Below are 2,582 nucleotides of genomic sequence, written 5' to 3'. Positions count from 1 at the left end.
ATTGACGTATTTGAAAATGTAAACAGGGCAATATTTTATTACTAAACATGATGCATGCATAAAATCTCTGTGATTGCCTTCCAAATTTCTAAGTGCCTTTTAACCTCCAGTGTTAAAAAAAATCTTAGCCCCACACACCAAGTGATGTCACCAAATGTGCTCTGGGTCCCCTAGAATGAAAATACAGGCCTCAGACTTGTCGTATCCCATTGTGATTTGTATGCTAGCAGGTTGTGGGAAGTCAGTTAATTGTGATTCATGCATTCATTCTATTCTATTAGATAGTTATAGCTTGGCACACAGTAGCAGTAATGTCGTTACTCAGATAGATAGATAACAGAGGAAAATCACAAAAAACACCACACTGACATAATATCACTCATAGACACAAAAGGGCTGGAAGTTGTATCCATGCAATGGTGCTTCTATCATTTTGAAGAAAGTATGCGAATAGGCTTCCGGTGGGGGGGGGGGCTGCCTGTGGGAGCTGGTTCTTAACAGCTCCTGATTCTATCGCTTCTCGGCCTTTTGGCTAAGAACAAGTGTAGTATCTCCTGAATCTTGGTTGCGTTAAACTGTCTGAACAGCAATTCATCAGCCGTTTGACAGCTTCTTTACCTTTTCTTCGGGCTTAGAAGGACAAGGTGAGCTAATTGTGCTTAGGCAGCACGCCAACTAACTTTCCCAGACCATAAATCTGGGAAGGGAGGAAGGGCACCTGACAGCAGAATTTTCTCCGTGCCAAGAACCCTGCTGCTTTTATTCGCAGCACAAAGGCATCCACCCATCCTCAGCACAAAATCTGATCTACTGAACCCGGAACGAGCATAGCCTATACACATGAACTTTTAATTGTATGTATTAATCCTTAGCTTCATTTTTACAAGAATTCCTTCTGATAACTTACTTGTTAAAGAGATATACAAAATGGCGCCGAGCAGCTTCGTAGTACTGGTTGGACTTTGAATTCCCATGGAGCTTAAAACTTCAAAGAAAAGGAAGTGATTTATTACTAAACTAAACAGCAATTGCTGTACAATCGGCCAGCATAGATTTATTAATTGGCTAAAGAAGATTAAACTTGGAATGGCTTCTAAGCAAAAGGTTCCCCCCCTCATTCTAATGTTTCAAAAAGTGTGGGCAGCTCCCCCGCTCCCAGTACGAAATTACAGTCATTACTTCCTCTCCCCCATTGTTGCAGGGGAGCCGTTGACTAAATAAATTTTTCAGAAAGAATTGGCTGAAGCTTTTAAAAATCATGCAGTTGCGATGGAAACAAAAATTAAGGAGGAGATATCCGTTGCTCATAAAGAACTATCTGATAAACTTGAGACTCAGGTTCAGAAGATCAGGGACGACATGTTGGGGTTTTTAAATTCACTATCAGAATATGTCTCTGGAATTGAAGATAGATTAGAAGATCTTAGTGATGCCAATATTAACTTGGTATCGAAAATGGATGTGGTTCAACAAAAAGTTGGAGATGATGAAAAAGAAATTATTATGTTACAGTATAGACAAATGGAATTTGCATTAAGAATAAGAGGTTTACGTGAAAATAACCAGGAAAATTTGAAACAAATTCTCTCAGAAGCCTTCGATAATCTGATGGGAAGTCCAGGTGGGAATTTTGAATGGCAAATTGAAAAAGTTTATCATGTTAACTCCTGGCTTGCCAGACAGAAGCAACTACCAAGAGACATCATGGTGTACTTTGCTACAAGAGACATGAGGAATATGATATTGCAAGAGTCTTATAAAACCAAGCTTCAAATTGGGGGTCAGGAGGTGACTGTTTTGAAGGAGATATCACCTCAAATGCTAAGATCTAGGAAAGACTATGCTTTTTTAGTTGAAGAGCTTAAAAACTGTCAGCTACAGTTCAGATGGGATGCACCAGTCAGATTAGCACTCATTTATCAGGGGCAAAGATACCGTCTTAATTTAGATGGAAGGCCCAAGACTTTTACAATAATATATTGAAGGCTGGACATTCCGCCCCGCCTGGACCTAGAGAAAGAGAACAAGAAGGACAAGATAGACAGCAAACTACACAAGTATCAACAAGGTTTGATCAACCTTCTATCTCAGAAGTACAAGGAGTCAAGGAACAAAGAGAAACCCATGTGATTACCAGATGAATGGACCAAGAATTAAAGAAGCAACAATCACAACAAACACCTGTTACCGGTCAAGATGCTACATGTACCAGTTTAGAAGCAGTGGGAGGAGCCAGACCAAAGATTAAATTCCAGGATGTCCAGATGGCTCTAAAAAAGCTTCAGGGAGCTAAGTTCCTAACGTGGAACGTTAATGGATTAAACTCACAGAAAAGGAAGAAAATAAATCACTTTCTTAAAAAGTTCAAGAATGATATATTTGCTTACAATTTGTTTGCAAGAAACTCACATTAGATCAACTGATCAAAAATACTTGATTAATACAAGACTTGGACAACACTTTATAGCTTCTGCTTTAGAGAAGAAAAATGGTAGAGTTATCTGTGGTGGCCCGGCAGGAATAGGTGGAGCTGCCGTCAGACTCCGACGGCGAGGGGTCTTATGAGTTGGCCTTGGAGGAGG

The 2,582-nt window shown here is 39.9% G+C and overlaps 1 pseudogene; it reads left to right on the top strand.

Moving 5' to 3' along the window:
• The first annotated feature begins 512 nt into the window (after window positions 1–512).
• LOC148046018 (U2 spliceosomal RNA) lies at window positions 513–654 on the top strand (annotated as a pseudogene).
• Window positions 655–2,582: the final 1,928 nt, after the last annotated feature.

Source organism: Thamnophis sirtalis, unplaced genomic scaffold (genome assembly GCF_051295495.1).
Source record: "Thamnophis sirtalis isolate CommonGarterSnake01/CBP01778 unplaced genomic scaffold, rThaSir2_p1.2 scaffold_4, whole genome shotgun sequence".
Taxonomy (NCBI): domain Eukaryota; kingdom Metazoa; phylum Chordata; class Lepidosauria; order Squamata; family Natricidae; genus Thamnophis; species Thamnophis sirtalis.
Note: the sequence above shows the minus strand (reverse complement) of the source record. Positions and strands in the feature narration are given on the sequence as shown.